Genomic DNA, 15,823 nt, shown 5'->3' on the forward strand with positions numbered 1-15,823 from the left:
CAACCTGGGCTCCTCTCTGTGGTCCTAAGTACTGTTTTTCATTGTCAATACCACCATGGCTTTGGAGCTAATGCTACCACCTTTGAAACCTCTGTGTAGATATATTTGACTGTGAAGCACATTCATCAGGTACAAACTCCACTTCATGAAACTTGAATTCTTACGGACTCTTAATCAGACCCAGCAACTGTAGGGATGTGTAGCCTAACTGTCTTCATGGTGTTACGAGTGCGGTCATCCTTTACCACGCTACTTGTACACTTGACAAGCTCTCTGGTCAACCTGATCATCGGAGTAATCTTCGAGAAGTCACAATGTCAGATGCTACATTATGATATTTAATGAAGGAAGGGCATCTCTTGTCAGAAAGGATGGAATTTGCCACAAAACCTATGACATTCGAATACAGCATTATCTCATCCTGTAAAAGCAGACCTACGTATTTTTGCAAAACTATTAGGGAACAGCTTTTCCAAATACTTTCATGAGTAAGGTAAATTGCTCCTTGCTTTCCTTTTTTTCTTAGCCTTTCGAATGTTTAAAATTTCTATGTATTCCAGCTCAAAGAAAAATCCTGACGTGGGCCTCAGCAGTATGACTAGGCCTGGCTGTTTGCTAGCTCCTTCCATTAGTCATTGTTGAACATATTGGCTCCATTCTTGTTCTAACTCTTTGCAGTGAAAAAAATATTGGAATTTTTTCTGTTTCTGGACCTACACTATACCACAAGGCCCACATCTACTTTGTAAGAACAGATTTTCACTTTCACTTGGCTTGAAAATAACTGAATGCTTTATGGCCTAGTTCAGAACTGGCTTTGGAATGTCAGTTCTTATTCACTAAGAAAAAGGAAGAGGACAGGGCACAGTTTTGTCCCTACTTCTGTAGTATCCTCTTCGATTCCTGATAATCCCCCATTCCCACTGACTTGGCTTTCATTCCTGTGTAGCCCTAGGGAAGTATAAGGCAACTCGAAGCTGGAGGGAGACCTCAACTATGGTAGAGACCAGTGCTTTAATATACAGCTGTATTATGGGAATCAAACAGCCTATTATATCCAAAATTTCTGTGTTCTGTTTTCCACAGATCTGTTTATTCTGTTCTCTAAACAACTCTCTGGAAAACAATCTTTACTCAGGTTGAGCTCTGTGTAAAATTGAATCCAATGCCGGATTTCTTGAAGATGTGTGGTTTTGGTGACTCTTTTTTTAAATCTCTTTTTCTAGCTTACAGTGGCCTATTTCAGTTCACCAGACAGCAGGTGTTTGGATTCTCTGTTGTCATTTAGTCTCAGCACATGTTCTGCCCAGCTGAGTTGTTTTTCAGCAGGCACTTCTAAGCATCAGTCAGAGCTTCCCTGAGTCAGCTATCAAATAACAAAGTCAACCATGAGTTCCCAGAGCCTTCTGTCACTGAGGTCTAAATGTGCTGTCTCTGACGACCCCTTTGTTACATGTAAGAGAAAAGCAAGAACCCTGCGTATTAATCCACCCTATTGATATTTATGTTACTCTTTGTCAGTTACTGAATAAAGTGAATTTTAATATTAGTTTGGTGCAAAAGTAATTGCGGTTTTTGCAATTATTTTTAACCTTTTAAATTGCAATTACTTTTTCACCAACCTAATAGAAATGATGTTGAAACTGCACTTTCCATGTGGCTACTCAGTCACCTGTCAGCAGGAAAATTCAAAACAAATGAATATAGCTTAATGACAGAGAGAAGACAAGAAAGGAGAAAAAAAAGAGTATAACATTAAGGAAAATTTTAAATTATATCTGATATAAATTATATCAAAATGTGATCCATAATAGTTATATTAACTTTTTAAGACTTAGCCTCATGAAAAGTTACAATCAATAGAGACATCCCTAGGCAAGACTTGCCTATAGCAGATATGTGTTTGTACTAGCAAAGGAGAGCAGTGGGAATTAAAAAGAGAAAAGAGAGGTAAAGTGGATAGCATAAAAGAAGAAATATTTCTCAAATTCAGCCTTAGCAGAAATAAAACTGAGTCAAAACAAGAAAGCTGAGTCAAAATCTCCAGGGCTTCAAATGTTTTCTGGTCTGTTAGCAAAAGAACTAATATAAGTTGTAATGTTTTGCAGGTTTAGGATTTCTGCTCAGAAATATTATTGTATTACCAGTTGATTATACCTAGATTTATTTTAGAAGATTTCAGTCAAAACTCAGTTTCCCCAGTCTAAATGTAGGGAGCAACATACAAATCAGATTAACTATACATAAAACATACATAGAGTTATGTTTCCCTTAAAAACACAAAATTCATAATTTTGGCATCTACCCCACTCTTAACATGCCTTCTACTTTCTCTATTGTGCAAAATGCCATGATATCTTTTGATTTACTTAAAATATAACTATTGCAATTAATTTGTATACTTTATTATTTCTATCCCTAATATAAGTCCATATAAATATTATATTAATTGGGCTTTTAGCTTTTAATTTTTTTCTATGTAAAGTATGAATATTTATTGCAGGCTTTAGATCCCAATCAATTTCAAAAGAGCAAAATCTGATTTCTCTCTTCAGAGTACTGAGGCCTGCGTGTTAGGATGATTTCCTGAAGGCTGAAGGAGCTCTGCCCTTAGTAACACATTTCATCAGAGTTAACCACAAAGTTCTTGATACCCCCATATCCCAGATTTAACAACAGGAAAAAAAACAAAGTGCACCACCATGGGGCTGAACAAATATACACACACTAATGTAAATGGAGCAGCTCAACCTTGGCAAGTTCTTTTTTTAAAGTTGGTTTTGTGGGATTTTGATTTGTTTGTTTGTTTCCGTATTCTTTTGCTACCCAGCCTATGCAGCTCATGTGAACTCCCGATGGGTTCTCAGCTTTAAACACATTAAACGTCTTGATGAAAGACTTATTCTTCAAGAATCTAAAAATAGACCAAACGTGTTTTGCTGTGAACACTTTGTAGACACAAAGTGAGGCAGGGGTTTGGGTTTAAAGGAAAAATAAAAAAAAAATCAATACCGTGATGAAAGGTGAAGAAGGCAAGAATTCGGACATAATGTGGAGGATTACCTCCTCTCCATTAAGAGGTCCATAAAAAGGAGCAAACTGAGATCCATAAGGGAAATCAGCAGGAGCTGTGTTTGTTTTCCCCGCTCTCTGCCTTAGGTTTTTGCTGAGGGGCCACTGCTGGGTCCCCACTTGCTCCCCTCCCTTTGGCCTGAGACTGCAGGGCAATACAGGGACATCCAAAGAGCACGTCAGGACCCTTCAGAATCTTCATCATAACAGTCGGCATCGTCTTCCTCCTCATCTTCATCAGCAATGCTGTCCTTGTGCAAGTGGTTATAAAGCAAATCTGAGCTGTTGATTGGGAGGCACTTTAGTTTTGATGCAATATTCCGCCAGAGTCGTGGGGACTTTCACTCCATCCCTCTCTGCTTTGGCTTTCGTGGCTGAAACCTGTTTCCTAATGATGTCAGTATATGCTTTGTCTTTTCCTTTACTGTGCATACATGTCCTGAGCATAACCGAAACATCCACATGGGCTGGGGAGAAGGTATGAGATTGCACTTAACAGGGTGGTCCTGACATTCTGAGCAGGATTCCACCTTTGGGAGGGCAGTTCACCACTCTGTGGGTCATCCACAGGTGGATGAAGAATTGAAATGCATACATCTCCATTCTCATAAATGTTGGAGTGACACATTTTGGTCAAGGATCTCAAGATAGATGGTGAATATGGATAGTCAAAAGGAAATTTAATATGCGCCTTGATGTAGCCACCTTCGTAGAGGGTGTTGGGGGGTCTGAAGATGGCAATCTCCCAGTTGTAAAGGTCCCCAGAGGTTCCTCCAGCAGGGATTTCAGCTCCAGCATCAGGGCCTTCTGCGAGCCGGTCACGTGCTGCTGGGCCATCGTTGCTGCTGCTGCTGCTGCTGCCCGACCCCACTTCTCATGCATGGGCGGAGCTTTGCACAAGCTCCGCCCCTCCGCTCGCTCTCCCGCTGGGCCGCACTGGGCCCCTGTCTTCACACACCCGCCCCCAGGCAAGCCAGACCAGTCCCCAGACGGCGGTGGCCTGACCTGGCCTGTCCTCACACAGGACACTGGCTGGACGCTTCTCCTCACACAGGGGACGGATAGGGGGAGGGGTTCAGGGTGTTAAGAAAATTCATTCCAGGTGCCAGCCCTCGCCTCCACCAGGGGGCCTTGAAGGTAGTACACTAAGGGGAAGCAAAGGAAGGCCGCCAAGGACCTGTGATGGTGAGGGGGCAGGTCGGCAGTGAGCGCTGTCTGCTGGCCCTCTGTCTTCAGAGGCTGCTGCAGCCAGATGGAGGGCGCATGGGGTCCAGGGCTAGCTTTTGTTTTTTTAAAAAAATTGATATTTTTTTATTTAAGAAGTCATTATTTAAAAAAATGACATTTAATTGACATATGCCATTTACATTAGTATTAGATGTACAAAATAATGATTCAGTGTTCGTACATATTGTAAAATGATCACCACAGTAAGTCTAGCTAACATCTATCACCATACAAGGTTTCAAAATTGTTCATGTATGTTGTTGCAAATGGCAACATTTCATTCTTTTTTGTGACTGAATGATTTTCAGTGTGTGTATATATGTGTGTGTATATATATATATATCACATATTTGTTTTAATTATTTTTCAATTACAGTTGACATTCAATATTCAATATTATATTAGTTTCAGGTGTACAGCATAGTTGTTAGACATGTATAACTTACAAAGTGATCTCCCTGACAAGTCTACGACCCACCTGGCACCATATATACCAATTAGAGTATTATTTACTATATTCTCTATTCCTTTATATTTCTGTGACTGTTTTGTAACTGCCAATGTGTACTTCTTAATCCCTTAAACTTTTTCACCCAGTCCCCAACACCCCTCCCATCTGGCAGCCATCATCAGTTTGTCCTTTGTCTCTATGAGTTTGATTCTGTTTTGTTTGTTCATTTATTTTGGGTTTTGTAACCCACATACGAGTGAAATCACATGGTACTTTTCTCTCTCTGTCTGGCTTATTTCACTTAGCACTATACCCTCTAGGTCCATCCATGTTATTGCAAATGGTAAGCTTTTATTCCCTTTTATGGCTGAGTAGTATTTCATTGCATATATGTACACATCTTATTTATTCACTCATCTATTGATGGTCACTTAGGTTGCTTCCATATCTTGGCTATTGTAAATAATGCTGCAATGAACATAGGGACATACACATCTTTTCTAATTATAGTTTTGGATATCTTTGGAAAAATACCAAGAAGTTATACCATATTTTCTTTATCCATTCATTTGTCAATGGATAGATTGTTTTGATTTTCGTGTTTATAACTTTACTTGGCACATTATACCATAGTGGGAATAGCTATAGACTTGGTATTTGAAAACTTTGGTTCTCATTACTGTGTTGTGTCATTTTTGATGCTCTGTGTTGAAGTGTCGATTTCTTCTTTTATAAAAGGAGGTTAATAGATTTTATGTTCCACCTCTAACTTTACTCTGTGTGTTTTAAAGTCTATATCAATGCAAGTCTTCCCAACTCCAGTACCACTCTCGACTATAGGCAGTCAACTAGGAGTGCCATTCTTTCCGCCTACGGTGTTTGGAAGAAACCACTGAATCCAGTAAAGCACATAAATAGACTTAGCTATTACTTTACTAATATACCAATTTAAAGTTTCTAGAAAACACCAGACATTTTATTGTCTTCCTAGTTATGCTTCTAAACCCACTTATTTGACTAACAGTTGCAAAGAAACATTTAGTATTTCACAGGTGTATCTGTTTCAAGGACATCTCCTGTCCACATTGCCAGATGGTCAAACATCAGAGCTCTCTCTGTACATGTAAAATGACTATACATTTATAAACACTCTATTTATTATGCAGACGATTTTTAAAGTTTTGATTTATTTATGGTAGTGTTTACTTGGTACCTGAATACTGTGCATACATATTTTATATTGTTGACATGACTTAGCAAGTACTGTCATTCTATGTTGTTTGGAAAATACAATAATAATCAGGTCAAAGAGTATGTTTTTTGTCTTTTGCATCAAAGTTTTCAAGTAAATATTGTATTTCATATCTTCTTTGGTTGAGATGATTGAAATTCAATAAGTTTTTATTACATTTAACAGGCTGTTGCTAGTAAGAAGTTTCACAATAAGCTATAGGAAATATATCCTTGTGTGTAGGGTGTTTCTCATCTTGATTATTGAGTCATAGGTCTATCGTAGAGGATAGGGCAGAGAAGACTTTTGTCTACTAGAGAAAACCATGTAGATCTGAGCTATATCCATTTCTAAGGTCCGTAAAGAGGTTAAAGCAATCTTGGCGTAAACTTTAGGAGATTGTATTAACTCTTGGAGTAGCTGAGGATGTGGATCAAAATAGTAGAAAGATAGACCAAAAATAGACTAACAAGAAATATTTACAGCATACATAATTAGAGTTAATATCCTTAATATCTTAGTGGAATGTAACTGCAAATAACAAACACAAACAAATATATTGAAATCCATTAAGTTGGAAAATATAGTAAAAAATTGATAATATCCAGTATTGCTGAAATATGAAATAAAATTCTTCTCTATATGTGAGTAAATGATGATGAGAATAATATTTGTTCTAGTTTCTTTAGAAGACAATTTTTCAATAACTATCAAACATGAACTAACCCTATAGTTTGAGTCAGCAGTTTATCTTTAAAGTTTCTTTTTCCAGAAACAATGTCCACAAACATATTCATATATATGCAGACATATGTACATGTGTAAATGCACAAATATTAATATAAATACACAAATATTAATATAAATGCATACATATAGATACAAGTTTATTGAACTTCCTTAAAATGTTTATTTCTCTATCTATAAAATAAGGATATTAATAACTGGTATCATGGATTTGTGTTTATTAAGTGAGGAGAGGTAATACATGTAAGCAATTTAGATAATGCAGGGCATAGAAAATACTGGATTTGTTTCTGTTGTTACTATAAAAAAATAAGACTACTTTTTAGTCTATTTGGTCACAAAAAAATAAGCCTGGAAAAACATACACTAAAAGATACCAGAAGACGGGTATTGGGGAAGGAGTAAAGCAAGAAGAGAATTTTCATGTCACATAATATGGACCCACATTTAATAAATGTTCAAAGAGGATTTGTGGATTTTGTAAGAAGTAATTTTGATGATACTGAGTGTGGTGGTGGGATGATTACTATAATGTAGAAATGCAAGAATTCTTCATTGAGAATTCGCTAAATTTGACCTTGGATGGAAAAGGTTTTGTTCCACTTAAAATGTTACCATTGGTCTATAACAATTAAAGTCACTGATACACAAGTTCTATAGGAAGGAGAATTTGTTGAAAATGTTTCACAAAATATTTTGGTCATGTACAAGCAGTAGAGAACATACTTTATGAGAATATCAAGATTAATCAATTGAGTAAGCTTGATTTATCCCTGAAATAATTCAATTGACAAGTTTTTCTGTGTAAGTCTGGAAGGATGTTCAAAGAAAAAATTCTACATGAAATACCTCTAGTTTTCTTAAACTGAAATCTGTGAGCTATTACCAGGAACTCATAATTGATCATACCTATGCTGGAGGAAAGTACTGATTTTTCATGATTCATGTGCTTGATGTTTGAAGCCAATGCTTATTATAGTGTTGTTATTGAATGTGAATGAGCGTGACAAAGAAAGCTGATGCAATCAGTAATCTTTACAAGAATACCTTCAGATTAAGATTTTTCTTTTCGTTGGTGTTTGTAATCACTATTTACCATGTTGCCTCTTCAACTCATACTTATGTTTCTCAAAATAACTAATTTCAGTTTGAATTTTGCTTGAAAAGGTATTTTCTATTAGTATGTCTTCAGGGCATTAATTAAGGCTGTCTTTTCATCAATGTGTCTGTAAAACTTTATACACTCTGGCTCCTCTCCTTGTCCTAGTTCACCTAGTGATTCAGTCCCCAAAGTCCTCAGCTGTCATGCATGTTTCCTGATTTGTGTAGCCCTGAAATTTGTGGTGCCATCATCACTAGAATATCTATTAGTCTGACCAGTTGGACCAAATCCTACTATTGATCGTGTATTAACATCATTTAAACTTGCTTAAAGTGTCCTGAAGAAGTATGTTATATATTAACAGTGCAATTAATATATTTGTGTGTATGCAGATTTTTAGTTTTATGGATATATTTAAAGAAACTGGACAGCATTCATTCTTTCAGTCAATCAATCATTTAAAAAATAGAATGATTTCCACATGCCAGGCGTAGTTCCAGGTACACAGAGATAGATGTCAACACAATGGACAAAGTGTATTTTCTAATAGAACTTACATTCTAGTTGTGGTAATCTATAAATAAATAAAATGATTAAATGAAATAATTTAGAACATGGACAGAAAGTGTAATTAAGTGTTATGTTGAAAATAAACAAATTTGATGTGAAACCTTACCCAGTTTTAGAAGGGATGTATCATTATTTCTGTTTCAGAAAAGATCAAACTGAAGCCCAAGATAATTAGCAAGTTAACCGAAAGTGAGTTGATAATCAGTGGTAGAGCCTCAGTTTGAATCCAGGCATTTTACTCAAGTTTATGTTTATTAATAACATGCCATATTATGTATTGCTCACTGTCTTTATATTTTTAAATTCACTTTGGTCTAAAACAGTGCAATATACATTTTCAACGTCATTATCCTCAATCTCAAAAAATTGCTTTTGTCTCATGTTGTTAGGTGAGCCTTGATAAACAATATTTTACTTTATTATCATGGGATACACTGTGATGATTAAGAATTTATAATCATAACAATGATTAGTTAACATAACTTTATCTTGTAATATATGCCAGATCGCTGTCTACCACATATTTTACATTCACTCTCATGCTTAATCTGCAGAACAGCTTTCAGTTACAAATAATTTCTTATTCTTGTGGAATAACTGACCAATCTATTATCTGAGACAGATTATATAACTTGTCTTCTTTCTGTTCCGGTGGATGATCGAAACTCTTTACTACCTCAGAGCTTTGGAACTTGCCATCCTCTTTGCCGGGAAATTTCCTCTTCCTCTCCCCTCATCCCTCCCAAATACTCATAAGGCTCTCTCTCCCCTTCGGGTCAGTTTGGGCTCAACCCAAATATCACACAATGTAAGTCTTCCCTTTTAGTAGGTAGAACACTACTCTGCCTATAGTTATAATCTACTGCTTTTGTTTCTATAATTCTATTTTACTTTTTATAGCAGTCTTTCACTAATTGAATTTCCATCACTTACAGCTTTTTTTTTCTTTTTTATTGTATATGTCTGCCAAAGAAGAGTCATTATCTGTCCTGCTAATAAAAAAACTACACAGTAACTCAAGCAATGCCTGGCATTTAGTAGGGTCTACCATACCTTAGAAGATAAAAAATGTATTAACTAACCACTATTATGATTATTAGTTCTTAACACTTACAGCTTAGCACACACATTTAGTAGATACTCAATAAATAGTAGAAGTATAAATGGTTTTGATGTAAGAAAAGTAGAGATTGGATAAAGATGTTATTTTAGTTACTCTTTAGTAAGAATGTCATCAATAGCCTTGTAGGGAAAGATCACAAATTAACACCGAATCCTCACTATAGCGTATTTATATGTGTTATATATTGGCAGTGAAATTAACATATTTGTATACGTACATGCATTCTAGTAAGATTAGCCTTACATTTCTGGACATTTTTTGCCATTCACGAATTGGCCAATTTGCAAAGTAAGGCAGAGAAAAAACTTTATAAAAACAAGACAGAATGCAACACCCTAGAGCTCAAATAGTTTCCATGATAAAGATATCTATATCTATATCTATATCTATATCTATATCTGTATCTGTATCTGTATCTGCATCTATATCTATATCTATAACTTGGAAGCTATACTATATATATTTATATACACACACACACACACACACACACACACACACACACACATATATAGCCAAAAATATACATGTTTTAAGAAAGGAAAAAAATGTTAAAATTGTAATGCTCAATATATACCAATAACAAAAGATGAATACAATCATGTTTATACATTTTTTTGGCAACCACAGTATATAATCTTTGTCTTCTCTAGGATCAGTAGCTATAACTATACCTCTTTCTTCTTTTTCATGTCATGGTTTTGCATCAAATGTCTGTGATCTATAGTGGATTTTATCTGCTTTTACATGCAGTGCTACAGTATTTTTCATCAGTATGTGCCATGACCTCTTTCAATAAGCTTGTGAGTTTTTTTCTATTGGAGATATTCTAAGAGGAACTGAATGCAGGGCACCCATATTTGTATGTGTTGTGTCATTTCAACGTATTTTAGAGCAAATAGAAAATAAATGTGTTTATTCACTCTTCCATCTCTAATTGGAAATATCAATCAATCTAATTTGCTATCAAATGGCAGTTTATAAATGATAATAACTAGTACAGAGAAGAGTGATAGAAATGTCAAAAATCAAATCCTAGAGGTAACCATGAATTGGGAGATCAATCAAAGAAACAAACATAAAAATTATACTCTTTGCATGTCAATGTGAGGGATTGACCCTCAGGCTGATTGGTTGTGAGGACTGGCCTTGACTATAGCTGAGGAGCTGTGGTACAAGGGCTGACCCTATGGATCAGGATTAGTAAACAGTAACCAAGGCTGAACTACAACAGGAGAGCTCACATAACCCACACAAAGGACATACCTGGAGCACCCAGCTCAGGTGACTAGGAAGAATGTGCCACTGGACCCCACCGACTACATAAGGCCACACTACTAAGACTAGGAGACATAGCAACTCTACCTAATACATAGAAACAAACACGGGGGGGGAAACAAACATGGGGGGGCAGCAAAAATGGGGAAAGAAAGAAACATGCCCCAAGTGAAATAAACAAAACAGGAACTGATAGATACAGAGAAGATTTTGATGGTTGCCAGCTGGGAGGGCAGCGGGGGTGGGGGTGGAGGTAAACCAGAAAGGGATTATGAAGTACAAATTAGTAGGTACAAAATAGTCATGAGGGTGTAAAGCACAGCATAAAGGATATAATCAATGATATTGTAATAACTGTATGGTGCCAGATGGGTACTAGATTTATTGGGGGGATTACTTTGTAAGTTATATAAAAGTCTAATCACTCTGTTATACACCTGAAACTAATATAACATCTTATGTCAATTCTAATTGAAAAATAAAACAATTATTTTCTTATTAAATGCAAAGAATGTAATACATTCCATCCTTAAAAAGTAATTTTCTTGTTTTTCAAGGGTGAGAATCAGATAAGATTTCATTCAAACACTGCCAGCATTTGTGTGTAATTTTCAGGAGTTTTTAATAGGCTAAATGCAAGAATGTTTTCTTCCACCTGGAGTGTGACAAGAACAGTAGCCAGAAATAGGAATGCCTCATAGTTTTCCAGTGTGTTCATGGAAAGCAATCACATTGATCCTGTCAGCAACAAATTTTTTGTTTATTGTGGGTTTTTTTTGTAGTAAGTTCATCATGTTTGCCAATGAACTGGCAAGCTGGATGTCACAATATTGGGAAGCTTCTCTCTATCCATATGTCTCTATATGTATATAATTTACATATATGTATTTAAAAAAACTGAGTATGAAATTGATATGATATACTCTTTTTACTGCATTATTGTTATAATTTGTATTTTTTCTTTTGTTTTACTTTATATCTAGTATATATTTCTTTACAACCTTAATAAAATTTTGCTATAATTATTACACATATCTGAGAATATATTATCAGTAGATGATTTAGTTATAATTCATATTTCAGCTTTCTTTTTATAAATCTATTTCTCAGCATTTTAGCCATTTATTTATTCGTTTATTTTGACATTCAGTATTATTTTATATTAATTTCAGGGGTATAGCATAGTTATTAGACATTTTTATAATTTCTTAAGTGATCCCCTCACTAGTCCAGCACCCACCTGGCACTATACATAGTTATTACCATGTTATTGGCCATATTCTCTATGCTTTACTTTACATCCCTATGACTATTTTGTAACTACCAATTTGTATTTCTTAATGCCTTCATCTTTTTCACCCAAACCTCCTCTCATCTATCACCCCAATACTCTAGTACCCATCTAACACCGTACATTGTTATTACAATATTATCGACTATATTCCTTATGCTATACGCTACATACCCATGACTATTGTGTAACAACCAATTTGTACTTATTAATCCCTTCCCCTTTTTCACTCACTTCCCATCTGTCAATCATCAAAATGTTCTCTGTATCTATGAGTGTTTCTCATTTGTTTGTTTATTTTGTTCTTTAGATTCCACATGTAAGTGAAGTCACATTGCATCTGTCTTTCTCTGTCTGACATATTCCACTCAGCCCAATACTCTCCAGGTTCATCTATGCTGCCACAGATGGCAAGAAACCATTCCCTTACATAGCTGATCAATATTCCATTGTATATATGTATCACCTACTCTTTATCCATTCATCCATCAATGGCCACCCAGGCTATCGGCACATCTTTGCCACTATAAACAATGCCAAGATGTGGCATTGTTTAAAGTCTATTTTGTCTGCTTTCAACATTGGGTTTTGTTTGTTTGTTTCCATTTTCATAAAATATTTTTTTCCATCCCCATACTTTCAGTCTGTGTGTGTCTTTCAATCTGAAGTGAGTCTCTTATAGGTAGCTTATGTAAGGATCATGCGTTTTTATCCATGCAACCACCCTATCTTTTGATTGGAACAGCTCATCAATTTACATTGAAAGTAATTGTTGATAGATATGTAGTTATTGCCATATTACTATTCATTTTTTTAAATTTGTTTGTTTGTTTATTTATTTATTTATTTATTTATTTATTTTCTTAAAGTAATCCCTCTAAGATTCCTTGTAATACTGGTTTGGTGGTGATGAACTTTTTAACTTTTTATTGTCTGTAAAGCTCTTTATCTGCTTTTTGATTCTAAGTGATAGTTTTGCTGGGTAGAGCAATCTTGGTTGTAAGTCCTTGCTTTTCATCGTTTTGCATATTTCCTGCCAATCTCTTCTGACCTGCAGTTTCTTTTGTGAAATCAGCTAATCATCTTATGGGAGGGCCACTGTAGGTAACTAACTGCTTTTCTCTTGCTGTTTTTAAGATTGTCTCTGTTTTTAACCTTTGGAATTCTAATTATGATGTTTTCTGGTGTTGGCCTCTTTGGATTCATCTTGTTTGAAACTCTCTGCACTTTCTGGGCTTGTATATTTATTTCCTTTGCCAGGTTATGGCTGTTTTCAGTTATTCTTTCTTCAAATAGGTTTTCAATTCCTTGCTTTCTTCTTCTGGTAGCCCTATAATGCAAATTTTGGTAAGCTTGATGTTGTCTCAGAGGCCCCTTAAACTCTCCTTTTTTTTTTCTTTCTATTTGCTATTCTAATTGGTATTTTCTTCTACATTATCTTCTAAACAGCTGGTTCAGTCTTCTGCTTCATTTAACCTACTGCTGATTTCCTATAATGTATTATTCATTTCCATTAATGTATTCTTTCTTTCTGATTGATTCTTTTCTATGTTTTCTATCTTCATTTTTATGTTCCTATCTCTTTTTGAAGTTGTGGTTGAGGTCATTGAGCATCTTATAACCAGTATTTGGTACTCTGCATTTGGAAGATTGTTTGTCTCCATTTTGTTTAGTTCTTTTTGTGGAATTTTGTTCTGTTATTTTAGTTGGGACATGTTTCTTTGTATCCCAATTTTGGCTCTCACTGTGTTTGTTTCTATGTATTAGGTAGGGTTGCTATGCCTCTAGGTCTTAGTAGAGTGGCCTGATGTAGTAGGTTTCCCATGGGATCCAGTAGTGCAGTCTCCCTGGTCACCAGAGCTGGGTGCTCTCGGTGTGTTCCTTGTGTGGATTGTGTGTTACCTCCTGTTGTAGTTGAGCCTTGGTTGTGGTTTGCACATCAGTGGGAGGGAGTTGATTGGTTGTACGGACTGGCCATGACTACAGTGGAGTAGCTGTGATTGAAGGGCTGACCACACAGAGCAGGGTTTGTTTTTGCAGGGCTCTGATGCCTGACCAATCTACCCTTCGGGTGTGTTATCCTTGGAGGTGGCCATGTGGTGCACTGGCTTGGTTCAAAGCTGGCCACCAGATATGCCAGTCCTGGGGCCTCCTAGAAGGAGACCCACTGCATGTCAAGTTTAGCAGCAGCCTGTGCCCTGCATGGGGACACCTGATATGAACCACAACGCAATCTGCAGATGGCCACTACCTGTACTGGGCTTAGAGGTGCCTTGAGAGTCTAAGCCATGAATGGAGGCCAGCAGTCACTACTGCCAGACTTGGAGCCACTCAGCCAGTGGTACAATATACACCAAAGCCAGATGTCTTTTTTTTTTTTTTTTTTTTTTTTTTTTTGGTTTTGTGAACTTTTGAGAGATTTTAGAAAAGTCCACAGCATGAACTAAGACTGATTATTTGTACAAAAAAGCCACTGAAAGTAGCTTGGTTGTGCCAAAAAGTTGGGTGAGGTGGAATCTCAGGTAATCACTAAGGCATGGCAGATGAAATATGATAGCCCATTTGATGAATACTCAGATATGGCATCTGCCTGTGTCTGCTCGCATGGAGGGGAATGGTTCAACAAAGAATCAATGACTTTCTCCAGCTCTTCAGTCTGGGAAAATGCTGCCCCTCCAGCTTCAACCTGAAGGTACAAAATTCAGTTCCTCCCGATATGTCTCTGGTGCCTTTTGAGCTTCTGGCCCAGTGCTGGAGTTCAGAGCAAGTAAGTCTGCCAGCCAGTAAGTCCATGCATGAGTCTTTTAAGAGGACCACCTGGGAGTACAGCCACCCTCTGTCTCACTGAGCCACAGATTCTGCTTGTTTTCACAACCAGAAGTTATGGGGACTTCTCTCTCTGGCACTTAAACCCTGGGCTGGGAAGGGGCTTATCCCCTTGCACTTTAGCCAGGGACCTCTACAGTGGAGATATCCCTCCTAATTTTTAATCATCACATGCTTGTGTGGGACCAGACTGTTCTGTGTCTCTGCCCCTCTCACCAATGACAAAGTGGCTTCTTCTGTGTGTCCATAGTTGTAGGGCTTCAGTTAAGCTAGACTTCAGGTGATTCTTAATAATCATTGTTCTGTGGTTTAGTTGTAATTGATGTTGTCCTGAGAGGAGGTGTGCACAGCATTCATCTACTTCACCATCTTGACAGCAAATTTGTTTTTCTTAATTTATAAAAATACTGAAGTTTTTTAGTTTGTTTGTTTGTTTTGGGTTTATTTTTTTGTGTTTTTTAGTTTGTTTTTTATTTTACTTTTGAAGTCACTGAATATCTAATGATATCTAATGTGTAACAATTAAATTTTAAATGTGAATTGAAATAATTAACTGGACATTAATATGTGTACTGTCCATTGAATAGAAATATGAGTAATAAGCAAAACCACTAAATTTCATTAATCATTGCCATGTATAAAATAATGAAAATAACTTGTGTTTATATGTTGATTTAATATATATTATGCTGTTTAACAACAATATAAAATTTATAATTTTTCTATTTTGGGATGACATTATGAAAGTCAGAATTTATCTTACATTACACTTTAAGCAAAGAATCCTCAAAATAAGAATCTGGAGCTTATAAACACGCTATTTCTCTCCCTTCCTGAGAGAGAGAGAGAAAATATTGCCTCTTAGCATAAACAAATTCTCCTTGGAAATACAAGGGTAAGAACCC

At 36.2% G+C, this 15,823-nt stretch overlaps 1 pseudogene; it reads right to left on the minus strand.

The window, feature by feature from the left end:
• Window positions 1-3,251: 3,251 nt before the first annotated feature.
• LOC117033729 (ubiquitin-conjugating enzyme E2 R2-like) lies at window positions 3,252-3,909 on the minus strand (annotated as a pseudogene).
• Window positions 3,910-15,823: the final 11,914 nt, after the last annotated feature.

The sequence above is a fragment of the Rhinolophus ferrumequinum genome, chromosome 14 (assembly GCF_004115265.2).
Source record: "Rhinolophus ferrumequinum isolate MPI-CBG mRhiFer1 chromosome 14, mRhiFer1_v1.p, whole genome shotgun sequence".
In the NCBI taxonomy this organism is placed as follows: Eukaryota; Metazoa; Chordata; class Mammalia; order Chiroptera; family Rhinolophidae; genus Rhinolophus; species Rhinolophus ferrumequinum.